Source organism: Eptatretus burgeri, chromosome 7 (genome assembly GCF_056783735.1).
Source record: "Eptatretus burgeri isolate ZD-2024b chromosome 7, Ebu_testis_v1, whole genome shotgun sequence".
NCBI lineage: Eukaryota > Metazoa > Chordata > Myxini > Myxiniformes > Myxinidae > Eptatretus > Eptatretus burgeri.
The window spans coordinates 96,059,316-96,070,122 of NC_140967.1; the positions used below are offsets into that span (position 1 = coordinate 96,059,316).

At 42.0% G+C, this 10,807-nt stretch overlaps 1 long non-coding RNA gene across 1 annotated transcript in view; it reads left to right on the forward strand.

Annotated features, from left to right (window-relative positions):
• The window catches only part of LOC147023844 (uncharacterized), a 242,984-nt gene extending 232,921 nt beyond the window's left edge, over window positions 1–10,063 (forward strand). Inside the window, exon 4 of the long non-coding RNA XR_015060394.1 lies at window positions 9,358–10,063. This is a non-coding gene — a long non-coding RNA (uncharacterized LOC147023844). The remainder of the gene's footprint in view (window positions 1–9,357) is intronic.
• The last annotated feature ends 744 nt before the right edge of the window (window positions 10,064–10,807 follow it).

Genomic DNA, 10,807 nt, shown 5'->3' on the forward strand with positions numbered 1-10,807 from the left:
GTTTGGGTCCCTTCTGATTACTCCAATGCAGGAATGTATCTAATTGGTCTTCAATTTGATTTGAATTGAATTTATTTTCATCCCATTCAAAATTCAGATGAATAATAATAAACATCATGGGTCAGGGTGAAGTGTCGAATCAAAATGGAGATGCATCAAGGACGTTTTGGTACCCGGTCATCACTGCCAGCAGTTGTGAAGTGGCAGTTCTAATTATATCTCTTATTAATTACATAACACACCAGAACACAAACACCACACAAAATACACCACACAAAACAAGTTCAGGCAAGGGTCTGCAATCTCCTGTTGCTCTTTTTCTTGATGTGAATGTTTTTTGAGATCTTGTGAGAGAATTGATTGACTTTTGTGCAAAGCATTTATTTGGTGTAAGCTGAATAAGAACAAATTTAATCTATTTAGGAAAGCAGGGAGATTGAGACATAAGGATGGGGAGGGGTTGGGGGAAGGAAGAGGGGAGAGAGAGAGAGAGAGAGAGAGAGAGAGAGAGAGAGAGAGAGAGAGAGAGAGAGAGAGAGAGAGAGAGAGAGGGGTAGAAGTTGCGATGAGTGCCTCGAAGGTAAGGGTGAGGAGTTAAGTGTGGAGGGAAAGCCAAGAGGTGGGCAGGGGGAGGTAGGGAGCGAGTGGAGAGAGAGCGGAGTGTGTGCGTGCACACACACAAGATTATATCAGGCTAGAGTAGTGGGTCCAGTAGGTGAGCCGGGGCAGTGCTGCTGATCGATGACTAGAGCATCCCAAACTAATCTAGATGGTACTAGCTCTGCCAGGTGGGCAGTGGTTCATAAGCGAAGTTCAGCCAGGTAGTTTGAATGTGGGATCAATTGGTGTCGGGGGGGGGGGGAGTTGAGGAGGTGGAGATGATGTAGAGAAGGAGGTTTTAAGTGTTGCGTGTGCAGGAGACCAAGTGGAAAGGAGACAGGACGAGGGGGTTGGTGGGAGGATACAAGCTGATGCACGTGGGTGGGGATGGAAGGAGTAATGATGTGGGAATAATAGTATTGGAAGAGATCAGCAAGCAGGTGGTCAGAGTGGAAAGATGGGAGGGATCGATAGTTATGGCATGGGTAGTGGTACAGAGGCAGATTGTTTGTGTTAAGTGGGTATATGGTCCACAAACAGGAATGACTGGGGCAGAGAAGCATGAATTCAGGAACGCACTGGAGAGGATGATGGGAATGGTTGAGCTGGACATGATGCTATACATTTGGGAGGACTTTAACGCACATGTGAGAGTAGCAGAACCAGGGGAAGAGGAATGTTTTGGTAAATTTGGTTGGTGAACAAGGAGTAGAGAGTGTCAAGAGCTGGTGGAGCTGGTGGCAAGGAATGGAATGGCCATAGCTGGTTCATTCTTTCAAAAGCGGCAAAGCCACAACCTTTAGGAGTAGACATCATCAAATAGACCTAAATTTGGTGGTGGTAAGGAGGCGACAGTCGATTCTGGATAGGGGGATAAGGAAGAGGGTGGAGATCGGAGAAGAGTAGCAGGGATTTAGAAATGATAGGACGACGACAGATTGGATGTTCTCACTGAGACAGCTTGTGGAGAAGAGGTTGGAGATGCAAGGTGAGATGGCATTGGGATTTGTGGACCTGGAGAAGGCCTATGACACTGTCCCAAGAGAAATGGTGATAGCGACACTGAGATGGATAGCAGTGCCAGAAGCAGAAGTTAGGTTGGTAGAAGGAATGTACAAGGGAACAAAGGGAAGAGTCTTGGTTAGTCCTGGGATATCTGAGGAGTTGTGTGAACATTGGTTTGAAGCAGGGAAGCACTTTCAGCCCACTCATGTTTATCATGGTGATGGAGCTGGTAAGCAGGAAAGTGAGCTTGAGGGTTAGTATGGGGAGGATTCTGTATTCGGACAATCTGGCTGTTGTGGTGGAGAGTGGGCGGGAGATGCAAGAAGTACTGGGGGAGTGAAAGGAGACATTTGAGAAACATGGTTTGAAGATGAGTATTGAGAAGACAGAGGTGATGTGGGTCAGGCAGCAGAGAAAATAAATGAATATCAGGTTTGAGGGGAGGGCATCAGGCAGGGGAATAAGTTTCAGTATCTGTGAAGAACAGTGACTGGGTGTAGTAAATCCGATGCAGAGGTGTGAAGGAGGATTCAGGTGGGTGCACATGTGTGGAGGTGGGTGGAGGAAGTAATGGCAGACAGAAAGATATCGGTAAATTGAAAGGGAAGGTTCCAATGGCATGTGTAATGCTACCAACCTTGACGGTCTGGAGACGGTGGCACTGACAAGAGGCCTCAGGTTTGCAAGAACAGCTGGGTCAGGAGGATGAAGGAGGTGGACAGTTTTTTTCTACATACTATAATTTCTTAATTTGTTAAGTGATTATTCACCATTAAGAGATGGGGCAAAAATGATATATAGCATGATATTTCAAAGAAGTTGTGGATGAGTTTCAACAAAACTTGGTGGATGAGTTGGGTAGGTGACAAGAACAAGTTGATGAGATTTTGCTTCAGGTCCGGATCCAGATCCAACCTATCATTGGGAAACAAAACGTAAACTGTTCAGCCTGGTGGAGGTATGCGCTCCACCAAGTGCCCTTCGAGTTTAATATTGGTTGATCAGCTTTGATATTGATTGATTTGAGATATGGTTCAAAAACGATATATTGTTGTGAATCTGGAAGCCATGAGCACACAGACATTCAGGTTCCTATAGCTTAGATATTTCGATAAGTATGTGTTTTCGAGTTAGAATCCATCCCCTATGGGTGAATAAATGTAAATGCTCCGTGCGTTATTTTAATAGTTAGGATTTTTACACCCCTTATAACAACAACAACACGCCTTCACCTCGACGCCATTGGCAACGTGCGTTCAACCACGAACGTGGGCGGAGTTTCCTCGGCCACCAGAGCTCCGACTCCGCCCCGGAGAGATGGAATGTTCCCCCCCGACCAATGGGAGGCGAGACGTCTCAGACGGTGATCCTTCCCATGACACCCCCTCCCGCAGAAGAAATGCCATATAAGAAACGCCAGGGCCTTGGAAAGCAAGTCAGTGTGAACGTCAGGGTTGGGCGTCAAGGTCGGTTTGGCAGTGATCAGGTTCGAGGTGCCGGAGATCGACTCGTCTGGTCTGTTCGGCTTGGCAGTGATCGGGTTTGAGGTGCCGGAGATCGACTTGTCTGGTCTGGTTGGCTTGGCAGTGCCTGCCGTCCGACGCTTTTCCTCCGTCCCTGGTGCTTGGAGTGGCATCGTGTTGTGGGTTCGAGTCCCGTCAAGCCGATTGTCGAAGACCACACGAGGTGGACAGGTCCAAGTGCAGGTTCTGGTCTCCAGCTCCCTTTCCTCGAGCTGGAAGACTTCAATAAAAACCATGGGGTTCACTTCTGTGTGTGTGTGTCTGTGTCTGTGTGTGGGCCCGTCTATAAGTAAAACTGTTAAGTGCCTTGTACATTATTTGCATTTCATTTTCTATTAGTCGTGATAACTCTGCTTATTACGTGCTCCCCCTCCTTCCCCACCTATTATAAATAAGCCCATGTGTTAAATGTATCGGTTCGTTTTTGTGTTTCTTTTATTGGTTTGACATGCTGCGTGTTGGAGAATTAGCCAGGCTGTTGCTGCTGTAAAAGGGACATTTGGACCGACGAAAGCTCGGTGACCGTCCGCTCGGGTCGCACACGGTTCGCGTACGCTAGCGACTCGTTCCGTACGACCATCGTCGAGGGTGAATTTCCCCGGTAGTTGGACGGCGTGAGTACCTAGGTAAATTGGAGTTAGACAAGTGGACCCTACCTCGCGTCGTCGAAATATTGGCGAACTTCGGTCCGATAAGGGACCTGTCGGCTCCGGAGTTATCCGGGGTGACGACCTATACATTCCGGGTGATCGGTGGAGCCGACTCTACTGCTACATCTGGTGGTCGTGCTCGTCGCCGATACCCGGCCCCGCAACAATATAGCATATTTCAAAAATGTATTGGGCTAGATATGTTCTCGTGGATCAGGCATTATGGGGCGGTGGTATGCACTCTACCGAGTGCTCTTCTTCTTCTACTACTTCTTCCTCTTCTTCTTCTTCTTCCTGCATTCCTAATTTCCGAAATCTATGAGCTGTATCTCGGATCCGACTGGGACTTTCGGAATGAAATTTTGCGACAATAATGGCAATACAGTATGTGGGGTTGACATAATTTTTGACCTTGACCTAATTTTTTTAAGTCATGACATAATTATAGACATTTTAACATTTTTCACCATAACTCAACTAATGTTTGGCCGATCAGAACAAAAATACCCTCTCGAGATAGCCTTGAGTAAGGCGCATTTACACTTACTTTACATCACACCCCTTTGCCTTAAAGGTCAAGGTCAAATGTTAGCCTGAAAAATGTTTATTTTTTGTCATCACTCAATTTTGCCAATGTGGAATCTCAAAGACGGCATGGTCTTCCAAGATGTTCTTGCATCATAATATTGGATCTGTACTGAAGTTGTGCACCTGATATTTGATTGTCCTTGAACTACTTTTTCGGATTGTAACCTAATTAACAAAAACACCTTTTTGAATCATAACTTGAATAATTTTCCTCCGATTTTCATGATGTTGAGTTTTATGGATAGACTGTAGATGGGGACACATTTTCTTTATTTACACTCTATCCCTAAATGCTGATCATCAAGGTCATATGGTGGGCCGAAGAAAATATGGCAATTATTAGATGGGTAAGTCATGGGCAATCACCAAGAGTAAGCCTCCTCCGGCTTACCCTTGGCGGTTGCTTTGTCATCATAGATATCTCGTTTCATTTGGCACTTTTTGCTTTGTGGCCGCATTTGCCCTTTCAAATGAGTTGATGTGTATCTTGGTTGGGAGAAATTACAGCAACGTGCTTTGGTTGTTGTCCATCATGGTTCAGCTTGTGGATATTGGCCATGATTGTTTGCGAGTGTGACAGATTTGCTGTTTTAATTAGTTCCCTCCAGCGGTTGTGCCACTCCTTTCTGATCTTCATAAACATTTCCCTGATCCTTATCGTTATTTTTATTTTCCACGAAAAGCATCGTGTGAGCACCTGTCGTATTGTTGGATTGCTTGTTCTGAAATTCCTCGTGCAGTACAGTTAGTGTCCCACGTCCCCTGGGAATGTCAGGCAGTCTTCCTCTGCAGTACTTGTATGCCGTGGTTACAATCCAGATGAATTCATCTAATTCAGTGGTAAAGCCTTCCCAATCAGCCTTTCTGAGCTGAATCTTGGCAGGTACTTTGTTTTCCAGAGTTTAACTGCAGCCTTTATTGTAACTTGCACTGATCTCTATCTGCTGCGATCTTGTTAATGCTATCATGATCTCACTCCTGAGGTTCCCTGCATTTTAAGAGGTAACAAAGGCTCATTATGTATTGTAACCCTTGTTCCATCATGTGCTTTGGAAGGTATATTTGTCCTCGAGATCATAAAGCAAAGTGAGCTTGTTTGTTATCATCTACTTCTCAACTTATTTCTCATTTGGAGTAAATGTTGGCATACCCCCAGATGGTGCTGTGACCATCGACGTTGCCTATGACAAGACATGTTTTTCTTGTATGGAAGGGTTACAGCGTTTGAAGTCACATTAACAGTAACAGGAGAAGCATTTGATGCAAGATAGTTGTCATTTATATACAAAGAACACCAAACAGGGTGAAACTGATATACAAGTTGAATTTCTCATCATCATTAAGTACCATGCTTGACAAAGAGCATCGGTTCTGCCGAAGCAGTTTCCTCACAAAGATTACAATCCTGAACAGGTCGCTACTCTGATGGAGGATACTCTACCCAGTGTGGTGGGAATTTGGAATTTGTGCCAGCACTAGTAGGTTGCTGGTGATAGCTCACATACTCTTGTGAAAGACACCATCTGATCTTTAAAATCTACCAATGACCATTGACGGCAGACGGAACACCCAGTTTAACGTCCATCCAAGGAATGGTGCATATCTTGATGAACCATTGACTGTGAAACACCGGGATTACGGTTAATCGAAAGGTCGGGATTCAAACCCAGGCTAGACAGCTTAGAGGTGAGTGTGCATACATCGAGGCTATCCTACCAAAATTTGTGAAATTTCTAGGTGACTACTTTTATTTGTGAAGGAGTCTATACATCACAACAAGCACACTTCTTTTCTCCAACTCTAAATCATCCCTTTTAAATACCTAACTCTGATAATAATTAGAGGGCTGCGATTGGAGATCGCCAGCCATCTGATATATACAACTTGTAATATTAGCCATTTGGTAGCACTTGAAATTCTGACTAATAATGAAAACAAACGTATTTTTTTTTCCAAAGGGTTCATAAAACTCAAATAATGGAAAAAGTATATAGTTTAAAAGGAAAATGGAAAAATTAAGAAATTAAAAATTGAAAAATAATTATTGAAATTTTTTTATGAGAAATTAAGAAAATTTAAAAATGATATAATTGCAAATTGACAAAAATGTTTGAAAATAGAAAAAAAAATAATTGAAAAAAAATAATTGAAAATTGGGGGGGGGGGGAATTGAAAAATTCAAAAATTAAATATTGGAAAATTATTCTTCAAAAAGTGTAACGTCATGGACACCAAGACTGAACACTCAATGCCTCCCTTTGGGAATAATAATAATAATAATAATAATAATAATAATAATAATAATAACTAGAGGGGGAGCACTCGGTAGAGTGCAAAACCTCCGCCGCCAATACTGCTCGGTCACTCAAGTGAACCTGATATCCTATTCATTCAATTTGACGTCAACAGTGCTCACAGAGTTATAGTTTGCAACTTTCCCTTTTACATACTCAATTCATTCATCATAACTAGATTCCTTGAGACAGAAATTGATTTTACGTGGGTATATCCACCTGAAGTTCCAAAATCAGCCGCAATTATAATTTTTGCATGTTTTTTTGTTGGAAATCACTTATAACATGTGGAAATGCAACCAAAAAAATTCGAAATTTTGTTGAAAAAAAAAGTTACAAAAATTTTTTTTTTCTCTAACAATTTTTTTTGGGGGGTGGGGGGAGGGTTGGAAATCACTTAAAACATGTAGAAATGCAAAAAAAAAAAATTCAAATATTTTTTCAAATTGGCCGCCATAGCGGCCATATTGGATTTTGGACCACGTCCAAAATCTAATGGCATGATCCTTGGACCAGACCTTATCCCCCCCCCCCCCACCCACCAAGTTTCGTTGAAATCCGTCGAGGAGTTTTTCCGTAATACTATTCACAAACAGACAAACAAACAACCAAACAGAAAGGGGTGAAAACAGTAACCTCCGATCTTCGATTGCGGATGTTAATAATAATAATAATAATAATAATAATAATAATAATAATAATAATAATAATAATAATAATAAAAAATAAACTTTTAGGTTTACTCAGTGCTAACTTTGAAAAGTCTGGGCAGATTTTCATGAAGATTTGCAGAGGAGTTTCAATTTTGTGGATGTATTCTGGGTTTTCCCATTTACTTTTTACAACCCCTCCTTGAACAAAATAACAGGACTCACAGGCAAATGACTAGTTTTTAAATGCCACATACACGCCACCTGCCATTATATACTTTACCAAACTAAAACTGAATATCAACCTGAGTTAAATTATTGTTTTTCAGTCAGTTGCCAGAAATTAATTAGAGTGTGGTTACAAAAACTGCACGTAGGTTTTGTTGCATCAGCTATAGCAGTAATGAATGGCTCGATATAAGGTACCATTATGATAATGAAACCCAGCCATCTGTTATGTCTTCATCGCAAAAATATTTTTAGGAATGACATCATGCTTAGCCAAATAATTGCTTTGCATTTATGACTTCACTGCTGGAATAAAACTACCGGTGTCAAGTCTGAGTGCCAATCCCATCTTTCATCCCAGTCTTGTTCCCCAATGTGACAAACTTTTGTATTAATCTGACCAAATCTTTCCCACGTGTTCTAATATGCACAGTACAATAAACCCTTTGGCAGCTCATAAAACGGGTATGCTTACAGCCCAAGTGTTTCATGAACCGGCTGGCCAACTTGATGGGAAATGTCATAAGGAAGAGAATGAACTGGAGATCTGCACACAACTCTCAGAAATCCCTGTGAAGTACTTTTGAGCAGTAAAAAGAAGGTGAAACTTCGTATCGTGTCATTTTTGTTAATCCTACCAGTCGATCTCCAAACTCACTTGCTCTCGTATGTGCCACTGCCGACAAGCTGGTTTCAGAAAAGTTCAACGACAATGAAATACTGTATCACCACTTTTTAAGCTAATGAGGCAATTATACAAAGCTAAAACACCTGATAAAGGTCATTCGGTGATTCTCACGTGTCCAATGAGTGCGATCTAAAGCTCAATCCAACAGCTCAAAAGGGCCAGCACCACTTTGACTAATCCCCCAGAAAATCTTCCTTTCCAGCCACCCCAACTCCCTCTCCTTCCCACCAGTCCAGCAAAACTTACCATCATATTAAAATACATATTGTGGTGTCTGTCTGTCTGTTTGTCTGTCAGAACTGGGATACATTCCATCGTTACTTATCCAATCTCAACCAAACTTACTAGGGGGACGAGGGCTCACATGACAGAGGTTGCTAATGGCTTCAGTTGTCCCCTTTCCCAAGGGGGTTTTCTGCCTTGGAAGAACTCCGTGTTTAGGTGCATAAATAGCTTGTAAGGGCGTTTCTTTGGGCACACTTACAGGAAGTAAAACAATTATTATAACCACAAACTATTCAATCAATTCTGTCCAATGTATGATGACCTTTTTAAACAGTTGCTGTACTGTTGTTTAACACTAAACTGAAAGAAATTCGGAGGAAACCCAACATCCTTGAGGGATTCTATGCTTATCACGTCCACCACAGGCTAACGGAACCAAGCTGTCTCGACTTTCTAGGCCTCAAGGCAGGCCACTATCTAGACCGCAATGATCTTCAGCTAATAAAAGTGCTTAAATGAGTCTTTGTGGAAGAATTATGCATCCCATTGTCTGTCTGATTTTCTCGCCATCAGATTATATGTGAACTGCACGTGGATTCTTTATAACTTGTATTTTTGGGTCTCATGCGTGATTTCTCCCAGCTTCAAGTGTGGCGTGAGATATTGCTCCAAACACCCTTAAGGCCCAATTGTAACCTTTATTTGATGCATAACGATGAAGTGTCCAAAGTATGACAGTTTCTGTTTCGCATCAATGCTTCTAAATGTACATTGTGGTCTAATTTCTTCAAGCATAGATTTATTTATTTTTGTTCTTCTTGCAGTCCATGAGATTTTTTTTAACATTTTAACTCCAAAACCACATTTTAAAACCATGAATCTTCTTCCTTTCTTTCTTCTTCACAGTCCACGACTCACATCCAAACATTGCAACTGGAAATACCAGAGCATTCACCAGCCTCCTCGTGGTTTGTTCCATCACATCTTCCGCTTTCCAGATCCTTGGCAGTCCTGACATTGCAGAACAATAACCGTTTATCAATTCCTCCTCTACATTCTCCACTCACTTCATTTAAAGAATGGAAGAAGAAGAAACTTTCCATTATTTCCAGGTGATCGTCTCCCAATCTGAACACATCAATCTTCTCAGATGACAAGATTTTAATCTTTTTTAAGTTTAAATAAACACCAGCTTTTTCACTTTCCTCCTTCATTGTCTGTAGCAGTTTCATCAAGGCATCTTTACTTTATGCCAACAGAGTGGTATCATCAGCATACCTGAGGTTGTCGATATACCTTCCTCCATTCCGGACTCCAGCCTCAAAATCATCGAAGTTAGATTTTTCATCAAAATTATTATAACCACATTAATCGGTCAATCCCGTCCGATGATAATGGCATAATAATAGTATTAATAATATGAACACATGGTATACATATATACACAAGACTCCCCCCCTCCATTTCAACCCCCACTGCCCACTCCCGATGGGAGCAGATGTTTCTATTATAGTAAATCTTCCTTCTAGATTAACGAACTCAGATGCTTACTATTTCTTCCTCTATAGCAGACATCTCCTCACCCCACCCCTCCACCCCCAAAAGAACTACCATTTTGTAAACCTTCTCTACCGTGGAAAACAACCATGGAATGAACTTAGATGATGGTTATGTTCTAAATAAACTCCACATTAAACCTTCCAGTTTTGTCCTTCATCGTAGCAACTTGGCACCTGTTCAGCTGCAGAAATACAACATGCTATTGCAGCTTTTGCAATGCTTGAGAGTTATGGAAGCTAATAAAGAGCAGCATTGCAACTGCAATTGTTTCTTTCAGTCACTGTCAAACTTCATCACTGGGGATCAGGAACCAGAGGCTGGAGGATGGCTAGACGGAGGCCCCTGGAATACCGGCAGAAAGTGGACGCAGCGACACTCTGGCGCATGCTCCCATACCTGACCTGCCATGACCTGATGAGGAACCTTTCAACTTCTGTAGTCCTTCAACTTCTTCCTCTTAAAGCAAGGTAGTCCTTCAACTTGTCTGTAACCTTATAGAACAAAACTTCGATATAATTCATCATGTGATGTCGTCTTATTTCATTACTCACTGTGGCAAACCGACAACAACAATCTAAATGGATGATGCCTTGTGCCTTGTTCTTGTTCTTGTGGTGTAGGTATTATTGGACAGCCTGTTCTACGAGACAGTGGTAGGATGGCCTAGAGGTACAGTGCCTATATAGAGTCAACACCCCCTTTCAAAATTTTCATCTTTTGTTGCCTTATAACCTAAAATTAAATTGCATTAAACAGACTTTTTCCACCTTTATTTACACAACTTCCACAAATTTCA